At 33.0% G+C, this 22,346-nt stretch overlaps 1 non-coding gene across 1 annotated transcript; it reads right to left on the bottom strand.

Moving 5' to 3' along the window:
• Positions 1-14,184: 14,184 nt before the first annotated feature.
• LOC121209272 (small nucleolar RNA R71) lies at positions 14,185-14,291 on the bottom strand. The gene has a single exon (XR_005904388.1). It is a non-coding gene; the product is annotated as a small nucleolar RNA R71 (small nucleolar RNA).
• Between the last annotated feature and the right edge of the window lie 8,055 nt (positions 14,292-22,346).

Below are 22,346 nucleotides of genomic sequence, written 5' to 3'. Positions count from 1 at the left end.
TGTCCTTCCCACAGGATTCTTCTATCCTTGTTCATACAGGGTAGTTACACCGGACTAGACAGCTCATGCCTCGTTGGCTCTTATTAGACAGCTGTCAACTGTGGCGACAATTCTAGATGCAATCTAGAATTAACTCATGCAGTGACATTAATGCAGTAAGATAACATAATTAAGGATAAAATAGGCTAGGATTCACTGAGTTATAAAATGCAATTTACAAAACTAAACATGTTAAAATGTATGCTAAGGGTAACTAAATGGGAACAAATTAACCAATAAGTAGGGATAAAACATATGTTATTTCTAGTACAATCATCACCAATATGCTTTATTGGATTTTACGACTGCTTTTGTAGTAGTCTTTTCCCTTTTTATATTTCCCCTTCTATTGGAGGATTCCTTCGACCTGATGGCTATCTAATGCATGCCCATACACCCATTTTCCTTAATGCGGGTTGTCCCATGATTTCTCTTTTTATTTTTCACCCATTTATCGTCCCAGTGGACTGCCATAGTCGATCCATGGTCTTACAAAGTATACCCCTTCCAAGTTTAAGGTCTTGGTTTCACATCTATAACCTCCCAAATCATGCCTAGACATTATGGCTAGATTGAGAAGGCAACATTAGCCACCGAAATGGCTAAGCTAACTTACGTTACTATTTAAGACTTTAAATAAATTCAGTTTTGAAAAAACCGTAGTTGTACTTTGAGTTAGCTTAAAAGCATTCATTCATTAGGTCGTGTATGCTTAGGATTCATTTTATTGTTGATAGTGTTGTTTTAGAAAAACCATTTGCTTGTTGCTCTTCTTTAAGAAAAAACTCAAAGTTAAACTAATGCAGCGGAAAAACAATTTTTCAAGTCATTTTAGAAAATTAGTTACCTTATCGATTTGTTTTCCACAAATAGTTCCTTTGCAATGTAGTGGAAGCTAGGGAACAGTGAACAGTATCAAATTTTACTTAATCCTGATATCATGCATTATCCGATCATTATGCTTGAGTAATCCATGCATGCAAAAATCACCAAAAGAAAAGTTACCAAGCCACAGACCAAAAATAATTAAAAATTATAAGTTAAAACCAATAAAGACTTAATAATACTTAATTAAAAAATAATAATTCGAGGTCCAAGTTGATTCTTCGAATGCCGAGTCCAGTCCTAATTTTGAGCTTTACCTGAAAAGTTAAACACTATTGGGGGTGAGCTTATGAAAAGCTCAGTGTGAGTCGAATAATTATTTCAACGAGCAAAAACATCAAATACAGTGAAACATATTAGCATCAACAGAAGAAAACAAAACCATCATAGGAATTTCATGTCATTACATACTCATTATCAAATTGATGTCAAACGGTGTATGAGCATAGACCATCATTTATTCGAGTAACAATCATTAATTTTGATACCATTTAATACAAAAAAATACAATGCGTAGCATAAATCAATAGCATTTGAATATGTCGTGCACATGATACAATGCAAAAAGGTTTCTACCCATACCATCTGCTACACACCACGAGTTCCCCAGAACCCGTCTGCCAAACTCCAAAACATTATGAGCATAGTTTGATGTGGTAAAACCACCAAATAATCAAGAATGCAGAAAATCTACCAGATATCAAATAGTGCGATACAATCGCCAATAACATATAATATGCGATAAAATAGCCAATCCCCTTGACACTCTAGGTGCAGTGCAATGACTACGAATAATGCAGACTTAATATGCCGCTGGTACTCCACGGAACTCCTCCGTCAACCACAAAATCCTAACCCAATGCATATGCAATATGTCACACAATTTCAGACATAACCATATTTCAATACTTTTCACATTCATTTGACATGCTCAGCATGTCCTCAATAATCACATACTTTTAGTAAATAGAAACAGTGCTCCAATCTTTCAAATTACCATTGTATAGGTATCGATCAATATCGTTCAATTTCACATACTTTAGAAATTTTCATTGTGCATAAATAGCACCCTTTTCAATACACAATATAACAAATATCTAATGCGTTTAAATCATACATAAGTTTAACATCTCAACACATTATATCATTCAGTCAAACATTCTCATATCTCATAACTCAAATATGCAATTACGAACTCAATCAAACATTCATACTATCAAACTAGCAATTTTGTCAACATGTCAGTCTTTTAAGGCTCGAAACATACCTCAATAATTTGGCTATTAAGAAAATCAAATTAGCAAGCTAATTTATCAAATAGAACATGATATTTAATATTTTCAAACAATTTTATGAGTTTAATACCCACACCTTATTTTTCGCTTCCTCGCAGCACAATAGCGAATATTCCATTTTTCCTTAATAATTCCTTAAATGAACCAAAACCAAAATTCAGTGTAAATTCAATCAATTTACCATTAAAACAGCCACAAAAACCCACTTATGAGTTCAAACCAATTTTTGAAATTATAACTATTTTATGAATCCAAATTAGTTAGAATCCTTACACTGTATCGATACAGACCATACGTACAATCGTTCTTCGCCTTTACAGATGATTTGGGGCGTTTGGGTCACTACCTAATTCAATAATATACTTTAAAATAATTATATAATTAATTATTAAATTCCTTCATTTAATCAATTCATAAATTTTACCCGAAAACTATGTCGAAATAACAAACTAGATACCCTTAATTACACCTACGCTTCATGATTTGTAGGATCCGAACGGTCAATCGATCAAGAATGTTTTACCTAATTTAAATAGGTTTAAAATATGATATGCAGGGTTCAATAACTCAAATTAATTCTGGAAAAATATAAGCAAGAACCAAGAAACAAAACAACCTCCTTTCTTGCACATAAGCACACGCACAACCACCCATGGTGGCCAAAATTGGGGCTGAATTTTAAAACGGTTTGAGATCTCATTAAATTTTGGGAAAATACCTTTGAAATCATTTAAAATCCCCAATTTATGTTTCTAATGGACAAGATTAATTAAGAAATTGAAGAGAGAATAGACCTAACCCAAGCTAGTCGAGAGAAACAACAATGGCAGTTTCTTGGCAATGATTGGGATTGATTTTGGAGTTCAAGGTTTTAGGTTTGGGCTTGCTTTTAATAAGTAAAAATTATAGCAATATGGTTGAGAATATGTTAACAAATCTTGTGGAAAAAATAAAAAGGAAAAAGAAAAGAAAGAGATGGTAGAACTAGGTGTAGGCGACGACAACAACAATAGAGGAAAGGAAAAAAATTAAAATCAAAGAGAAGGAGAGGAGGAGAGGAACGACTAGGGAAATGAAGAGGAGGATTAAAGGCTAATTATTAGTAAAAAATTAATATTTATACCTAGGTTAACTAGACTTGGATGAGAATTGAAACAAGGGGTTTTTGTCAAAAATTAAATTATTTGCATGGGAAGAGAATTAAAGTTAGCACCTCAAGGATAAATTCACTAACGTTTAACCATCAAACCAATAACTCATTCTTGATATAATTTGAAAATTTTATTTTAAAAAACAAGGCATGTCACATACTAAGGTTTAAGGCAAAATTTGCAAAATAATAAAAATGATGCGAAAGAATGGATTTGAACTTGGGTTTCAAGAAATGTTACATTAACACTTAACCAACACACCAATACCTCATTTATTTCCTAAAAATTCATAGATAATTTAAAAAATTAAGGCATGATCACTCTCTCTCTATTCACAAACCCGATTCTACTAACTCTTGATTTTTGGGATGTTACAACATCAGTATCCCCGTGTTTATCGTCCCAACAAACTATCTACAATGCTGGAGCTTCTTTCAACTATGGCCTTGCATAACCCTGTGTTTATCATCTCAACGAACCATCCCCTGTTCAGTGTCCTATCATACTATCTCGTGTTTAATGTCCCATCAGGCTATCTTGTGTTTAATGTCTCGTTGGACTTTTTATGATGCCATAATGCCTTTCATCTATGGTCTTACACAGTTTAACCCGTGTTTACTATCCCTGTGGACTACTAGGATTCCGTAGCATCTTTCATCTATAGTCTAGTCCTGTTTACCATGATGTCATAGTGTGTTTAAGCCATAGTCTTACTCATTTATATCATGATGCCATAACATCTTATAGCTATAATCTTACTCATCTTTATCATAATGTCATAGCATCTTTCAGTTATGGTCTTACTCGTTTTAGGTGTATAGCCTCCAATTAGTCCCATGGCCTAGCCATGATCTTTCTTGTTTTCTTCTTCCATTGCAACCCATCCATTCCTCCATTGCACCATTCCTAACCTTGATGCTTGAACACTGTAGTGTCCCCTTCGCAAAGCACGGTGCTTCGTATATCACGGCTGCACTCAATAACACTGTAAACAGTATATAACAAAATTACTCTCTTTTTCTCGTTCCTAACTTCATCTAACCCGTCATTAATCCCCTTTCATGCTTCCATATGTATACACATATTTTATAAATAAAGCTTCATAAGATCATACATACTGAACTAAAATGGTGGATACTTATAGACCTATGCAGACTTTAAACATATTTAGCATTTCAGAATGGAGTGTAGAAACTCAACTAACGCTTTTTCGTCTTGTCACCTTAACCTTTCCAAACACTAGAGCTTCTATTCTCTAGGCAATTAAGCTTGACAACCAAACTTATGGGTTAAACTCAACATGTTTAGCTCAAACTTCATTTTTTTCGAGACACACAGAACCCTTAAATAGATCTCGAAACCCTTATCTCTATTCTCTTAATTCCTACGATTACAAAAGAACTAAGAACCTTACTAGCTTATTGAATTCTGTACTTTTTTAAATTAAACCTCACGATCATCAGTCCATACATAGTTTTCTTTAATCATGGCCTTTCAGAGTGACCAAGGAAAAAGATGAAGACGGGAAGAAAACTAAACAAATTAGAGAAGAAGTCTCTTAGGATGTCATATCCCCGCTAAAATAACCTTTCCCGCAAGATCTTAAACAATTTAGAAACCATTCATTGACTATCATTTTTCCCCCACTAAGGAGTCGGCTGGTTCTAATCCAACCAAATCAGACTTGATTCTCAACCTTATCAAATTTCAGTCATTATCCTTTCTTAATTTTTCAATAGAGACTGTTAGCTTATGGTCTCTTTCAATTTAACCCCTAATGGTTTCTAATTTTTGGGTTTAAAAGGAAACTGAGTGTGACATGTATCATCTTTGATATATAATGAAATAAAAAAAACATATAAACTCATAAAAAAATTCCTATGACATAACTTGTAATTTTCATGAAATACTATCAAATTTTCTTTCATATATCTTTGGGGTTAGCAAAACTAATGGGTAAACAATTTTTTTTCATTTTTTAAATTGGATTTTTATTCAAAATCTAAAAGAAAATAAAATTTATGCTACATAGTGTAGAGAATTCTTTAATAAAAAAATAATGATTGCAAATAAGTGAACGAAATATATCGAGAGAAGGTGTAGAAGAAAACTTGAGCAATAACAATTAAAAAAGAAATGTACAGCTTTAGGTAATTTGTTAAAAATGTTCCTTGCTCTTCTTTTGGGTAAAGAATTGATGAGGAAATTTTGGGTTTTTTATTTTTCTATTTTGGCATAGAATATGAATTGAATTAATTTAATTAATTGCAAGGATTTTTCTTTACTTTTAGCTTAGGGTGGAAATTAAAGATCATATAATCAAAAAAGAAATTTGGATTTTGTAGACAATTATTAAATATGAGTTATTTAATTTTATTTTAAATTTGATACATAAAAGTTTTTTAAAATTTTAGAAGGAGATTAATTAATTAATTAATTAATTAATTAATTAAATTAATTTCAATGTTATAGTAACAAATCGACTGACATTGTCAAGGAATAAAATATCTTTTGAACAACTTACTTAATTTATTTTGATGTTTTGATATTTAAAAGTTCAATATTGAAAAAAAAGTAGAACCTTTGGCTATGAGGTAAATAAGCATAATATGACTGTAGAACCTATTTTTTCCCGGGTCCATAATTAAATAAAACCCAAAAGTAAAAAATAAAATAAATAAATGTTTATTTTATTATAGTCCATTTACAGGCCCAACCATATTAACCCAAAGCCTAACAGACCAGTCCTACCCCTGACACACCAAACTAATCCAATAACCCGTTACACCCATGACCCAGTTAAACTACCCAAGACCCGTTTATATCCAGACCCAAAAAACAAACGAGGCCTTAAGTGGCCCAAATTGTTAACAGATAACAGAGAGACCTACGGTTTCAGAAACCCTAGGCGCCGCAAATGGAAGGCTCCAGAAGCTAAACACTGTAATCAATGCGTCGGTTCGTCTTGCGCCATCAACACCGTGATTCCAGGCCGTGATTCCAGGCTTCGAATCATGCTGCGGTCTATGCCCGAGTCAACGCCGATGATCATTGTTGCTAAATCTTCTTGATACCTACAAAAGAAGGAAAGAACCACAGTAGCAAGCAAAACAAATATGGAAAGATATAAAAAGATTTCTTTCCTAGTTTATGTAATAGCAGTAGTGGCTATAAAAGCCCGAATCAAACAATGTAAAAGAGAGACCTTTTTTTGGAGGGAATAGAAAGATACTTACACATTCAAAGAAATAACAACAGTTTCAAAAAAGGTGATTTAACCGTCTGTCTTCTTCTTTATCTCTGAACACATGTATATATATGAATTGTTTTAGCATATACGAGTAAAGTTTTAAGAGAGAAGAGGTTACCTGTGGAAGGATGAAGGTTTTTTAAACCTTCAGGTCCCGCGTATGACGGTGCGTGAGGCGCGTGGGCAAATACGGCCCGGTGGCCGGAGGCCAAAGCCAGGGACCCCCCCTCTTCCCCTCTGCAGAGAATTTCAAACCTTTTTTTAAAAAAAATTCCCAGTGTAAAATGATTTTTGGGCTAAAGTTTTGGTTTATATAGCCCCAGCAAAACGACGACGTATGGCTTAGAATAATAAACACCAAAACGGTGTCGTATTATGCCCCAGGATCCGCGTGTTGACCCGATTACCCGGGGAGGATCCGCGTGTTTTTGAGAATTGGGTTAATTACTCGATTAGTCCCTCCACCCTTTTTATGATTTTAATTTGTTTTCTTTTATTTATGCTTCAGCTCTGATATTTTGTTTTAGTTTTAATTTAGTCCCTACAGTAGCTGTTTTAAGTCTAAGATTAAAACGCAGTCGTTTTGGGAATAGGGCAATTTGCCCAATGAATCCTTTTGGTTTTGCGCGTGTTTTAATTAGGACCTTAATTCAGCTTTATTTTTGTAAAATTTGCCCTGTAATTTTATTGAACTTCAAATTTAACCCTATATGTTTATTTTTATTATTATATATGTATATATTTTTTATATATTGTTAATTGTTTTATTTTTATACCTTATTTTTATATTATATATTATAAAATTATTTTATTATATATATTATTATTTATTATGTTTTATTTTTCACAAATTATTGTTATTGTTTTACATTATCATTTTTATATTATTATTATATTTTTACTTGTATTATATATTTATTAATTATTTATATACATTGTTTACATATATACTTTCATTATTTTACATTATGCCATTTTTATGCTATTATATTTCTTATTTCCTATACATTTAAAATATATTTTATTATATAACATTTATTATATATTATTTTTTATTTTTTATAGGTTATATATATCATATATTATCTATTATATTATTTACGTTTATATTATTCATTATATTATTTATAATTTTAAAATTTGTAAATTAAATTATATTTTTAACCCATATTATATATATTTAATTATTATTTATTTATTTATTATGTATTATTTCATTTTAAACTGATATTTTTATATTATGAGTTCCTTTACATACTTTTAAACCAATATATTTTATATAAATAATTATTATTCTTTTATAAATATTTTGTTAATATATATTGTATATTAAATTCTATTTTAAAATTATTATTAAATATCATGTTTTATTTGTGTTATATGTATAACAATAGCTCATTTCATTTTATTTTATATTGCATATATCAAGTGCAAAATGTCATTTTATATTTATTATTTGATATTACATTTTATGAACATGAACATTGATATTGTATTACTTTGTTGTATATCATGCATTGTTTTTAATTATTACTTTATATGTTTGTATGTTTTGTTTATTCATTTTCAATATATACTATGTACGTCTTTGTAAGCATTTGCTATGTATATTATTTTTATACATATGTATCTAGTATATGATTTTTGTATTATGGCCACTGTATCGTTTAAATGCATGTTTTGTTCATTTATAATTGTGATATTCTATTCCATAACGATAATGTGATTCCTCATGCATTAACTAAAACAAAATTCCGAAGTTTTCAAAAAATATAAAGGCAATGCTTGGTGTTTGGAAATTTCGAGAAAAGTAGTGCCCTAACTTACTGGGTTGCGACTCTTCTCGTTGAGTTCGAATACTAAGTACCCTTCTAAGTTTTTAAAGGTTTTCAAAATACGAGCAACTATCTTGGAATTTCAAAGCAATATGTCCTAACTTACTGGATATGGCATTTTGTTGTGTCGAGATAGGGATTTCCAAAAGCTAACTCAGTGTCAATATTTTGATACGAGTGAACTCCAATTTTTCTTTTAAAAAAGATCAATCAAAATATTTTAAAGAGGATTACATCTTAAAATTTTTAAATTTCCGACGTTAAAGACATTTGATAATTAATTAGGTACCAATTTTTGGGCGTTACAGGGGTGCTAATCCTTCCTCGTACGTAACTGACTCCGGAACTCGTTCTTTTTTTTCGTAGACCAAAACTAATGATTTTAAAACAAAATGTTTTAAAGGTGATCCAATCACACCTAAAAAGATTGGTGGCGACTTCCGTTTTCGTTTTTAAAGTCGATTCCCATTTTTCCAAAACTCGATTTAAAAATGGTTTCGACAATGACAAAATTTTTTAATGCATTATTATAATTTCTACCGCTTTTTCACTCCTTAATGATTTTTTACACCAATCAACACTTGGTTTCTGTGAATTCTAACAAAAATGTGTATCTACTTTAGTGGCTAAGTGTTTTGGATGTGTGTTTGAGGTCTTGGGTTCAAGCCCCATTTATGGAAAATTCTGTTATCTTTTATCCTAGCCGAATCTCTGTTGGGTGGGCTTATATTATATTTCTGGTAAACTTATATTAGAATAAGTTTGTTGGCTCAAGTGGTAAGGTGGTAGCTTGCTTGAGGACTTATGTTTGAATCCTCATGCGAGTGTGGATGATAATTTTTGCTTCAGATGTCTAAAAGAGGTTCAGTAGAACCGAAACTCTGAGGTTGCTAAATGAGGATCAAGTTGTGGGACAGTAGGGATTGAGTTGTTAGTGGGAAGTTAGGATATACCTTATTTTGTTTCATTCTATTTTATTTTATTATTTTTTCTCTATTTTCTCAACTTTCTTGACGTTTTTCTTTTATTCTTCCTTTCCACTTCTGACTTTTCCCTTTTTTCTGCAAAATCCTTTTTTGCTCTTTTGTTGATTTTGTTTTGCAAATCATTCATTCAATCATTGCAACTTGGATTCTCGGGTTCTTTAATTGGCTTGGTAAGTAGAGCTTCACTTGTCGTAAACATTATAATTTTTGTATGCTAGCGATGTTTTGGTAACTTTTAATTAGTAGGTTTTGCGTTTATGAGAAGGTGGTAAAGCAAGGAGTTATGCTTCAACAGTCTAATTCGTGGTACCGCGGTTTTTTTTTGTGGTAAGTTTTTGGGCGTTGTTGAATTTTTGTTGATAACCCATAAATTGTTTGCTAAATCAGTGTTGAGGGTGTTATTTCTTAGGTTTCGGAGGGCTCGAGTTTGCTATAGCATAAATAATGAACCAGGTGTGTAATGAAAAGATGAGAAATGCAGGATACCTTCCTAATCTACTAGACTGATTTGAGTTTAAGAAATTGATATGCATGACTTGTCTGTTTTGTAAAAGCATGTATGATATATGTATGTGAGCATGTGAGACATGCTAATTCTGTATATCTATATCTGTTATCTGTATATATGTATATGGGACAGGTTTGGTTTATCTGGAGGAAGTGTTCTGTGAGGCGACATATCGGTGATTTACTAGCAGCTTGTCAGGATACTATTTTGATAAGTGTCATTTAGACACTATGTGGTGTGTAGGGATGGGTGGGTGTTTTATACCCTACATGGTGTGTTGGGATGGATGGAGATGGTGTGTAGAGGATGGGGGTAGGACTCTGTATATCTATATGTTTCGAAAATCTAATTTTGATAGAATCTGACTCTGTTAGGGACTTATGTCCGCTTCTGTTCTGAAAAACTAGAAATCTGAATTTTATGTTGGCTTGTCTCTGTTAAGTTACACACTGAGTTTATGAAAACTCACATCTGTTGTCTATTCTGTTCAGGTAATTCTCAGGCATAGGTGGATTGATGCAACGGAGTCTCAGTGGAGACCACTAGTTCAAGAACTGGTTTAATTAATAGTTTTATTTTAATTTCGGATTATTTTGAAAGTTTGTAATTTTTGGGACTCTTCAGACTGTTTGATTTAATTTTGGTTTTGGATGTGTTTTTGATATATTTTTTTTCAATTTTTAGCAAAACGATTTACGAAAACAATGGCTTACTCTAACAAATATTTTTTCGAAATCAAACTTGGTTTTCAACTATATCGCCTTATAAACATCCGTTGCAACTAAAAGGACTATAAATGATGGATTCATTAAAGAGAAAAATATTAAGTTTTCCAAAAATGTGGGCTTTTTTAGAGCAATTAATACGAGGAGTTTTAACATGAAAGTTGGTTTCAAAACCCTTCTTCCTAACATTTCTTGATTCGGCCATAACATCTAGGTCGGGTTTAGGGTGTTATAGGCTTGTACAGTCAATCACCGTTAGACATTTAATGTTTGGGTTGCTATAATGGAAAAACAATAAAAATTGGGAATGAAATTGCAAGGATTTCTTTTTGGGTGTCTAAAAGTTTGGTGGCCACTTAGTAGTTTACCTATAATAAATATAATCAATCTACTTTTTGAACTCTTGCAATAAAAAATGATTTATTTCTATTACGAAGTTGTAAGGTCAAAATTTAGTTAATGAGGTTATGGTTAAGTTAGCCAAAGTTAATATTTTATTATTTTGAATATTTAAGTTTGAAAGCTCTCAAATAATACTTGCAAGAAATATTTAAGTAGTGCTGACGTTCAGGCACTAAGTATGACCAAGGCAGAAAAACAAATAACACATGATATGTTTACATAGTTCAATTTCCTTACATCTGTGGGGCCTTGCTTAGATAGATAATATCTTAGCAACATATTGTACATGTTATTTCAACCTCTAACACTTACCAAATTAGACTCCTTAGTTTTGTACCTAAGATCTAGAAAATTCTCTTCTAAATTTTCACCCTAAAAACTTAGGACATTAACCAAGTAACACACTTTGATTTTTCATTCAATACACTCACAAGAAACATTCCTCGATGAGCAAGAATAAGTGTCTTCAATTCCGTATATCACCTGTATAAGTCTCCTTAATTTAGAAGGAATCAAGACTTTATAACATACTATATCAATTATAATGAATCTTCCCGTAAAACCAGTAAAATAATAAGCTCAGGTAGGTTTTGAATCTTCAAGATATACTTCTAAATTTTACCCAATTTGATTTGTTCTTCCCAAAGTTGGGAAGTTGATATCATTGATCGAAACACAAACCAATCTCCAAGTTATGTTGCTATATGCACTTTGGATACCAAAGATGGGCTTATTGTCATCCAAAGTACTAACAAGAATCAATGTCCAAAGGTTTATGTTGCCAAAATTTTCCAACTTAAGCATGGAAAGTTTTTGAGTTCAACAATGCTAGCCATTGGTGAGCACTACTCCTTGGCATTAATCAAAAATTGCCTCAACAATCTCCCCCTTTGGCAAATTTTTTTAATGAAACCATAATAAGAGAACATACTCAACACAAGATGAAAATTATCTCCTAAGTAACCCCCATAATAAATCATATTTAACCATTAACATAATCAAGTAAATAAATCATTAATGTTAGAAAGTCGATAAGACCATCAACAATCAAAATACTAAAAATTATATTATAATATGCATAACTGAGAAAAGGCTCACAAAATAAACACCCAAAGTAATTGGAAAAAAGAGTTTAAATTTCCAAAAGTAATAAAATTATTAAATAAAACAACAAGAAAAATAAAAGTGATAAGTGTAAAAAAGTAGCATATTATAAACTCATTCTTAGTACATCTTTGGATGATTATGTGGCATTAATTATGAATTATATAATCCTAATCCTTTATATTCATGTTGCGATGCTTAATATGGTGCTTGAAAGCAATATGAGTGAAAAACGGTGGAAATTAGAGCATTTCGGAAGTTTTGCTCATACAGCAGATTTTTACACAAGTATTCCACATGGCCATGTGGACTCACATGACTATGTGTCCAGGGTGTGTCGATTAGGAGATACGTGTACACTAATGGCTAAAATTTGTGACTTTTAGGTGGTTTAACACTTTAATAGGATATAAATGGTGAATTAAAAAAAAAAAGAGGCAACCACTAAGGGAGAGCATGAAATTACCTTGAGAACACCATTAAAGCAATTTTCCAAGCAATTTTCCACCAAGATTCAAGAGTCCATGTTGATTATCAAGGGAGTTATCATTGATTTCTTTTATTCTAGTGGTTATATTGTATTTTTGGTGTTTACTCCTGCCATTGTGAATTAATATTCTTAATACTTAAGGGAGATGAACCATAGGATGGATTCTATTATTAGATTTCTCTTTTTATGCAATAAAATTTTTGTCTCTTTCTTTTCAATTATGAATGCTTTATTATTCTTAGGTTAATAATTTTAGAGTGTTAATTCATGTTTGATGTGTACAAGTTTGAGGTTGAATAAACCCTTCTTATAATTAGATCTTGCATAATTGAATAGAGTTGCATGCAATCTTAAAAATTGGACAACATAAATCTACTAGGTTAGAGTCAAATCTAATAAGGGGATCCATAGAGCAAATTACTATAATGATATGGTTTTAATTAGAAAGAAATTTCAATTAATCAACCTAAAGTTAGCTATTCTTATGCTCGAAAAAGATATTAGCATAAATTAGGGATTTCTACGGATCAAAGAGCTAAGAAAATAAATTGCATAATTAACTTGAGAATTATAGATAAAATCTTGGTGCATTCTTACATAGGTATTGTTTTGTTATTTGGTGAATACTTAATTGTGTTTTTGTTTCATTCTTTGGTGCATTCATTAGTTAATTTAGATAGTTTGATTTAATTTCAGTTAATCCTTTGAATCATTAGGTTATATAATAGAAAGGTGATAATTACTAGTAATTTTAGTCCTCAACAGAATGAAATTTGTGCTCATAATAGCTATACTATTAATTGATAGGTGCACCTGCCTTAGTTAATTTATTAGTTAGTTTAGTGGGCAAGAAGTTTTTGGCATCATTACCGGGGATTAGAATATTAGGAAAATCTTATTTTTGTTAATTAAACCATTTTTTAAATTTTATTTTGTTTTTAGTTTATTTTTGAGATATTGATTGACTTTCATTTGGTTTTTGACAAGTTCTTTTGGTTTATGACTAGGGCAACCCATTGAAACTTGTCATTTTTATGGTAAAAAAAATGCTCGCTGAAATCGAAGAGAGGTTGGAGAAGCAAGACAAGGTCAATATTAAACTATCATAGAAAATCAAGAGGAAGAAGATATTATTGAAGAAATGGCAAGTCCTCCATCGACTACATATGACTATGCTAAGTCAACTTTGATGGGGCTGAGTCTACTATCATTAGACTGAATGTTGCTTCAAATAACTTTGACATCAAGCTGAACATGATTTAGATGGTGCAACATTATTTTCAGTTTGATAGGTTACAAGAAGAAGACCCAAATGCTCATCTAGGAAATTTCTTAGAGATTTTTGATACTTTCAAGATCACTTGTGCTACTAGTGATGTCATATGCTTAAGGTTGTTTCTTTAAGGAACAGAGGAAAGAAGTGGTTGAATTCACTTTCACGAGGTTCCATCACTACTTGGGCTCAGATGACAGATAACTTTTTGTTATATTATTTTCCACCAGCCAAGAGAACTATGTTGAGGAATGATATCTCTTCCATTTCCCAATTGGATCTTGAGACATTTTATGACACCTGGGAGAGATTTAAAGATATTTTGAGATGGTGTCCTCATCATGGTCTACCTTTATGGTTGAAAGTTCAAACATTCTATAATGATTTAAGTCTCTCAACTAAGCAACTGATTGATGCAGAAGCTGGGGGAACACTAATTAACAAAACACCTAAGACAGCTTAAGAATTTATTAAGGAGATGATATTGAATAATTGTCACTAACAAGTCACAAGAGCAAAGCCTACAAAAGCAACTAGTGTTTATGATGTAGATGCAGTTACTATTTTGGCAAGTTAGGTTGAAGCTCTTGGTAGAAGGATAGATGGTTTGAGCATAGGGAATGAGGTGACTCTTGTGATGCAGTGTGATGTGACTTGAATGGGTATAATTAGTTAGGAATGCTTACCTTTGAATGCCAACATGGAGCATGAGCAAGTTGATTTTATTGGTATTAATTTCAAACATCAAAATAACTCTTATAGCAATACCTATAACCTAAGATAGAGACATCATCCAAACTTCTCCTAGGGTGATCAAGGGAATCAAAGATCACAACCCCTTCCTGGTTTTCAACAGCCTCACTGGCAAAAGAAGAAGCCAAATCTTAAAGATATGTTGGCTAAATTCATTTCAATTTCAAAAATAAGATTTCAGAACATTGAAGTAGCTTTGACGAAAAAACTTTCATCTATTTAGGATTTTCAGAATCAGATTGGTCAGCTTGCTAAATTGGTTTAAGAGAGACTACAAGGTAGTCTACCCAAAAAAAACACGTAAATGCAATTACATTGAGAAGTGGAAAGGTGTTAGCCGAGCCTCGAAAGATTATATTTTGGGCTAAAATATTTGTAGGCCTAGAACGCCCGACCGGTCCAGACATTTCGCATCGTACACGACGTGCGAGTGTGCCCTCAACCCCGACAGGGTTGGATTTGCACCCCGCCTACGTTCGAAGGCGCGCAAGAGAGCATTAGTTTAGTTATTCAATAAGTACCAGGTTGGTTCACATATATAAACACATTCCACACTTGATATCTAACCAATATGGGACTAAGCTTTCTAATTTACTCACCATAATTCACAAGTAGCTCACTTTGAGTATCAATTTCTCATTCATCACTCAACTATTTTGAGCATATGATATACCTTTGTAAAGGTTTCATGGAGTAGAATATAAAACTATAATTTTATGATTCAAATTTCCACCCTTAATAATCAAGAATATGCCCTCAAGCTTCCAAAAAGTCTATTTTTTCCAACAAAAAATGAAATCCAGAGTTGCCGTCCAATCCTAAGCCTGAGGACCACCTGAAATGAAACATGCAAACACTTGAGCTTTATGCCTAGTGTATGATTTGACCCATATATCATATATACATATAGAATTTGCATTAGATCAAATTCCTTACCAAGTATCATATAACATATCAGAGGTTATAGTATCTCATATCAAAGCATATCGTATTTCATATCATAGCATATCCTACCCTCATCCGCTACACACAATCTGCGTCTAACTAATCACACCAAATAGGACTACTAGAGTCCATGTAACACGCCAAACTCGACCTAGACATCACAAGGAATAGGTTTTGAAAACTGAGTTGTTTCAATAAACCATTCAACTTTTATAACTCGTATTTATTCATAATTACTACTGAAAACGTCATTTAATGAGTTCATTTGCCAAAACATAATTTACGATGGAAGTCACAAAACCGTTAATTTTAAAAACGTAGTTCATTTTTCTAGAAAATCTTTATTTTCGTAAAACCATGATTTTAGACACGCATTGCAATGTAAATGTCAAACACACATCCAAAACCAAAATAAAACCAACAGTCCGGTGAGTCTCAAAAATACAAACTATTAAATGAAACCAGAATTATAAATAAAAACCATAGATTACTAAATTAAAACAGTTCTCGATCAAGTGGACCGTTGAGCCTCCGTCGTACTAGCCCGTCTAAGTCTGTGGATTACCTGAACAAAATAGACAAACAGATGTGAGTTTTTGTAAACTTAGTGTGTAACCTAATAGAAATAGACATGCTATACATATAGAAATCACATATATAATCAGATTCAGATTCGGACTTAAGTCCTTTACAGATTCAGATAATAGAAATAGATATGCAGAGCAGATATATAAAGTCCTACCCCCATCCTCTACACACCAACTCCGACCATCCCAACACACCATGTGAGGTTAAAAACACTTATCCATCCCTACACACATATCATGCTGGTATGACATATATCAAATAATGTATAGCCAAATTGTCAGAATATAAGCGGTGATCACCATACAGAACAATTCCTCCACATATATAAATCCCCCCAAACATAATCACAGATTACAAATACAGACTCAACATGCTTACATGCTTACGTACAGATATCATATATAACAGGATAACTAGGTAAGCATAACAGTCTTATACTTCGAGCAAAATATTAACCTATCACATCATATAATTTTAGGGTTTGGTTAGCCCTTACTGATCCCATGGTAGGCCCACAGTCGATCGGTACGACCCATATGACCCTAGGGAAAATTTCAGAATTATGGGTCCATATGCCCGTGTGGGCCCGCACGCCCGTGTAGCCCACACGTCTAGATTAGCCTTGCACGTGTGGTTCACAAGGCTTGGCACAAAACCCACATGCCTATATGGGCCCACACACCCAACTAGGACTAGCCCGAGTGGCCAACACGCCACACCCACACCATTACACGGTTGTGTCTTACGCACGACGACCCCTTTGTCAGACACATAGTTGTATCTCGTACATGGCCTACCACACAGGCGACTACAGGCCCGTGTGGCATCGACAGTAGGCGATTTTTGCATTCAATGGAACTTGATTTTTCGCATTTTGGGAACACACCTGTTACCATTGTGATGCAAAAACACTCCCGAGCCAAAAACACCCTAACACCCACATGATTTCGACTACAAATTAGCACGATGAGAGTCCCGCTCTACACGATTCTTAACAACCGAAGGAAATGGAGAACATATTACATATATGAAATGACCAATTGAAACAGAATAGAGGGAAGAAGTAATTGAAAAACGAAAGAGCAAAAGGGGAAAGAACACAAAATTGACATCAATTTATTTTTTGGAAAGAGAGGAAAGTTTTGAAAAAAAATAAAAATAAAAATATTAAAAGATTAACTCCCAAATCCCTCAAATTTTACCCCACTAACCTACTAACAAACAACTTTCTTAGAAACCTAACTCCACTGAAACTCTTACATGCAATTGAGCAAAAATATCATCCTCGCTTGCGTAGGGATTCGAACACAGGACCTCTAACACCCTAACTCCTTTAGCACTTGAACCAGCAGACCCATTCTAACATGAATTAACAGACAACTTTATATAAGCCCAGACAACAAGGGTGAGGCTAGGATTAAAGAATAAACAAAATTTAGCAATGCTGAGACTTGAACCCAAGACCTCTCACACATACCCAGGATACTTAACCCCTGAAGCAGACACATATCTGTGTCAGATATTTACAGAATCAGAAATAAATTATTCAAGGCGTTACAGTCCATCCACCCAATTACAATGATATGTGGTGATGTGCCACTCATAAATATGTAGTTGAGCTGCTAGATAGAAATTTGTGGTTTAGCCGCCATAATTGCAGTAATAACTTCCAAACCACACTTCCTCCAAAAAGTCATACCCCGCCCCCATGCATATGCAAAATCATACTAACATACATACAAATATCATAAGTTGTATGGCATGCATACCTAAACATATATTTTACGGGTCATAAACATAACACATAATTTTTACAAACAAAACTTACATGTCTTACCAACTAAGCTTCCCTACGTGTATATACTGAAACTTAAACTTTTATAGGTCTACATAATGCCCACAGACCCAATTTCTGAGTCCCTCAATTGGACCTTGATCGGGCCTTAAAGTTAGCCAAAAGGGCCCGCACACTCGTGTAGCCTACACGGCCTAACAAGCTAGCTTAAGTCGTCCACACGGTCTACCTAGCACTGATACCATCAAATGTAACACCCCATACCCGACCTAGTTGTTATGGTCGGTTTATGAGGGTCACATTGCACGCGAAAACAATTTTGCTTAATTTTCAATGAGAAGCTCATTTAACTACAACAAATGAGATTCCTTAAAACATTGAAAATGTGACTATTCTGCAAAACCCGTTAATACTTTGATGAAAAACCACATTTTATTAGCTTTCTTTAAATAGATCTAATAGACTTAATTAATTTGCGAATTAAAACACTGTAATGACTTAGTCAAAAACATTACAGTAGAAAAACGTTATAATGACTCAATTTTATAAAACCTTAGTCCTTTGTTAGTCATGTTGTTTTGTCTTAAACACCGATTAAAATTATGTCCTTTATAAAACAAATACTAGAACAAAATTTAAAGTAGCAAATAAAAATTAAAATATTAAAGACTCTAAAAAGTCCAAAGAAAGTCCAAAACATACTTAAACACAATGTGCAATCGAATAATGTAAAAACCGAGCTCTAGAGTCGCCATCCAATCCTAAGCCTGAGGATTACCTGAAACGAAACATACAAACTCATAAGCTTCACACACAGTGTATGACTTAATCCACATCATATAAAGATAAAGATTTTGCATTAAACTGAAATTTCATATCATATATCATATAAAATATTGAAGCTTATCATATCTCATATCAGAGCATATTATATTTCGTATCAGAACGTATCATATTTCATATCATAGCATATCTTCCCCTATCCGCTACACAACATCTTCGTCCAACTAATCACATCAATTAGGATTACTAGAGTGCGTCCATCCAATCACATCAATATGTAGTGATGTGCCACTCATTAATATGCAACTGAGTTGCTGACAGAAATTTACGGTAGCTACCATAATTGCGGTAATAATGGCCCACACTTCCTCAAACAAGTAATTCCCCACCCCCATGTATATGCAAAATCATACTAACATACATATAGATATCATAAGTTGTATGGCATGCATACCTAAACATATATTTTATGGATCATAAACATAGCATATGATTTTTACAAACAAAACTTACATGTCATGCCTCCTAAGCTAACCTACGTGTATATACTGAAACTTTAAACTTTTATGGGTCTACATAATGTCCACAGACCCAATTTTTGAGTCCCTCAATCGGCCCTTGATTGGGCCTTAAAGTTGGGTAAAAGGCCCCACACACCCGTGTAGCCCACACGCCCTAACAAGTTAGCTTGAGTGGTTCACACGGTCTACTTGGCTTTGAACCATTGAATGTAACACCCCATACCCGGCCTAGTCGTTATGGTCGATTTGTGAGGGTCACATTGCATGTGAAAACAATCTTGCTTAATTTTTAGTGAGAAGCTCATTTAAATACAAAAAAAAAAGAGATTGCTTAAAACGTTGAAAATGCAACTATTTTGCAAAAGTTGTGAGTACTTTGATGAAAAACGACATTTTATTAGCTTTGTTAAATACATCTAATGGATTAATTCATTTGCAAATTAAAGCATTGTAATGACTTAGTAAAAAACTTTATAGTGGAAAAACGTTATAACGACTCAATCTTATAAAAACTTAGTCCTTTCTTAGTAATGTTGTTTTGTCTTAAACACTGATTAAAATTATGTCATTTGTAAAACAAATACCTGAATAAAATGTAAAGTACCAACTAAAAATTAAAATATCCAAGAGTTTGAAAAGTCCAAAGAAAGTCCAAAACATATTTAAAAGCAATGTGCAACCCAATAATGTAAAAACCAGGCTTCAGAGTTGCCGTCCAATCTTAAGCCTAAGGATCACCTAAAACGAAACATACAAAGCATGAGCTTCATGCACAATGTATGACTTGGCCCACATATCATATATACATATATAGTTTGCATCAGATCGAAATTTCATATCATATATCATATAAAATATCGAAGGTTATCATATATCATATCATAGCATATCCTACCCCTATTCGCTAAACTACATCTTCGTCCAACCAATCACACTAATTTGGACTACTAGAATGCATCCATCCAACCACACCGATATGTGGTGATGTGACACTGATTAATATGCAACTTGTGTGGTCCACACGGTCTACTTGCACAGGCCGTGTAATCATATATGGTCGTTTGCTCCACGTGGCCTACCACACAACCGTGTGACGTTGGGAAATTTTGAAAACAGTCCCTATTTTCTTATTTTTACGAGTTTCTGGCGAGCTTTTTGGGTTAGTTCACACACTTGAATATTGATTTGACAAACCACATGTTTAGAACTCACAAAACCTACATTCGTTCATTAGATCAAACTAAATAACCGAGGAAAAACTCATCTAAAATCACACACATAACCCAAAATTTCAAACCTCAAAACAAAATTCGAGTACTTACTTGTAATAACCCATTTTTAGTCAAATTGAAACAGTGGTTTCGGGACCACAAATCCAAAATCAAAATATTTATTTTGATATTATTTTAATGTTTACAGCATGATAGCATGTATGTGTGAAAATTTTGTAAAGAAATTTTATCATTTAAATGGTTAATTTGATAAAAATGACTAAATCACGTAAAGTGAAAAATTGAAGTTCTATAAGCTAGAAGGGTTTAATAGCTATAAAATTAAATAGAGGAGGTCCTTATATTATAATTCAACCATTTATAATGTAAGTGGACATATTTTTGCATGGTTAAATGAATCTTAATGTTTAGTAATAAAGGTTAAAATGGTAAAATAATAATTAATAGCTTAAAATTAAAAGATACAAAATATGTATCATCTTCTTCTTCATTTTTTTGACCAAATTTAACAAGAAAGAAGCCATTAGAATAGCTTCAAGGTTTGGCTAAGTTCCTCCTCTTGCATGGTATGTATTTTTGCTCGGTTTTTAATGATTTCCATGTTTTTGAGATCGTTGCTTTGTATTCTAACTAGCCCGTACCTTAAATTTCAAAACTATTAAAGATTTATCATGTTGCCATTGTTGAATGCTTGAGAAATTTGATGAATTATGATAGGTTTGGAAGGTTTAATGTTAGATTAATAGCTTTTGTAAAGTGATTTTTGACAAAAATGTCAAAAAGAGATTAAATTGAAAAAAAATGTGAAATGTGGTGGTTAAAAGTGTGAATAAATTGAAAATATAGGCTGCTAGTAACATGTATTAAATTCAGCTAAGCATGGTTTGTACTAGATTGCATGAATTTGCAATTTTATGTGATAATGACTAAATTGTGAAAATGTGAAACATTAGGGACAAATGTGTAAATTTACCAAATTATAAATTATAGGCTAAATTGAATAGACTGAATGTTGAATGTGCTAAATTTGAAAATATATAGATCAAGATAAGCCAAGATTAGGATTAGATCGGGGAAAAGTAAAAGTCGATAATTTCTATCCGAGCAAATCGATGTAAGTTCGTATAATTAGAATTGAACTTTTAAATACTTGTAAATTATTTGAAAAGAAAGTATAACTGAGTAAATGGTATTACTGAGCTCGAATTCCTAATTGATGAGAATTATTGAATACCGAGTCCCATTTGAACTATAGAAAGTCGCAAGATACGAGTGACATGTCACTAGTGTTACTGTTGGATGAGATCCTGCATGTGTTGCGAACTCATCATAGCTCGTATAAGCTTACCGATATATCAGCTCGTAAGAGCTTACTATTTTCAGCTCGTCAGAGTTTACTGTATGGTTTTAGAAATCAAGTCAGAATGCTCCACATGGCCTCACAGACGGGCATGTGACTTGGCCGTGTGGCATAAGTCAATATACCCTATATGTTTGGCATGGCCTAGTACACGGCTTCGCACACGGGCGTGTATGGCCATTTTTAGGGCATACAGGCTAGCCACAAAGGTGTGTGTGTTGGCCGTGTAACCCAAGTCAAAGAGTTACACGAGGTCAGACACGGGCTGGGACACGGCGATGTGCTCCCATTTCGAATGTCCACACGGCCTGTGACACGGGTGTGTCTGGTGGTCGTGTGAGACACACGGCCTAGCCACACGGGCGTATGTCCCCTATTTTGAGAAAAATTTTAAAAGTTTTGTGGAAGTTTCTTAAGTTACCGGTT

This window comes from Gossypium hirsutum, chromosome A10 (genome assembly GCF_007990345.1).
Source record: "Gossypium hirsutum isolate 1008001.06 chromosome A10, Gossypium_hirsutum_v2.1, whole genome shotgun sequence".
Taxonomy (NCBI): Eukaryota; Viridiplantae; Streptophyta; class Magnoliopsida; order Malvales; family Malvaceae; genus Gossypium; species Gossypium hirsutum.
The sequence above is the reverse complement of the archived record's forward strand: the minus strand, read 5'-3'. Positions and strand labels throughout refer to the sequence as shown.